Genomic DNA, 1,033 nt, shown 5'->3' with positions numbered 1-1,033 from the left:
GGGGAGGGGACATTCTGCCACAATGCTTGTTTCAGATTAAAGTTATGATACACAGCTCTGCGACTCTCTCTATTTCCTGTCATCCTGGTCGAGTTTCCGGGTTTGTGGTGGGATGTATACTTGAATCGCCGTGATGAAAGTTTTGTAACACTGTGTGATCTATATCCGCCTAAATTTACCAAATTTTCGTAGTTGAATGAAAATTTTGTTGGGTAGCGCCCGGAAAGGAACGGTGTGACGTTTGAAAGCACGTTGAGTGTGTATCGTGTGGCAGCGGCGGGGCTCAATAATTCTGCACTGGCGCGCTGATGATCTGCAAGTGAAATAATGCACAGGCAACACGTCGACATGCGGGCGCACTCTGACGCGTCGACACGCCTGTGCGTTAGCGCCTCGCCCACGCCCCGCCTCACCCCACCGCGCCTGGCCGCCACGCCACGCGCCGGACGCGCCGCGCTGGAAAAGCTCCAAACCGCATAAATATCGCGATAGCGTTCTCGCGTTCCAATAGGGGGATGGGCCAATAGGGGCAGGCCCACAGCAAAAATGAAAAAAGGGGAAAAAATAAGAAAAAGGGATTAGGTGGTCTGAGGTCACACTGGCACAGAAAAAATCGCACTTTGGTCCAAACAGGCCTTCCCGGCAGAATGGGCAGGATACGCAACCGCCTTACCACCCCACACCGGCCACCGCCCCTGACCTTGGCATCCTGGCGCGTATGGCCAAGTTTTGCTACGTGAAACGGATGCCGGCCAGACCACGGCGAACCACCCTTTGTGGCTCTTCTTTCTCGAAATCCATAAATTTGCCATTAATTTTCTTTTGCGGCGCGCGAGAAGATGAGAAAGTTTGGCGGGCAATTTCCAAAGTCGCCGCGCTCTGCCGTGGCTGGAACTGTATCTGTGCCCCGGCCAAGCGCCGCCCGGCCGCCGGCCGCTGCGTTTATTTCACAATAATTCGGCAAAAGTTGGTGCAATAAAGTCGTGTTGGAACGTCATTAAGCGGTTTCATAGCCTGCTCAGCCCCCCCCCCC

The 1,033-nt window shown here is 54.2% G+C and overlaps 1 protein-coding gene across 1 annotated transcript in view; it reads left to right on the top strand.

The window, feature by feature from the left end:
- LOC127750425 (cell adhesion molecule Dscam2-like) overlaps positions 1–1,033 on the top strand; it is a 222,882-nt gene that overhangs the window by 83,994 nt on the left and 137,855 nt on the right. The window lies entirely within an intron of this gene.

Source organism: Frankliniella occidentalis, unplaced genomic scaffold, assembly GCF_000697945.3.
Source record: "Frankliniella occidentalis isolate FOCC.00 unplaced genomic scaffold, Focc_3.1 Scaffold188, whole genome shotgun sequence".
Taxonomy (NCBI): Eukaryota; Metazoa; Arthropoda; class Insecta; order Thysanoptera; family Thripidae; genus Frankliniella; species Frankliniella occidentalis.
This window is presented reverse-complemented; position numbering and strand designations above follow the sequence as displayed.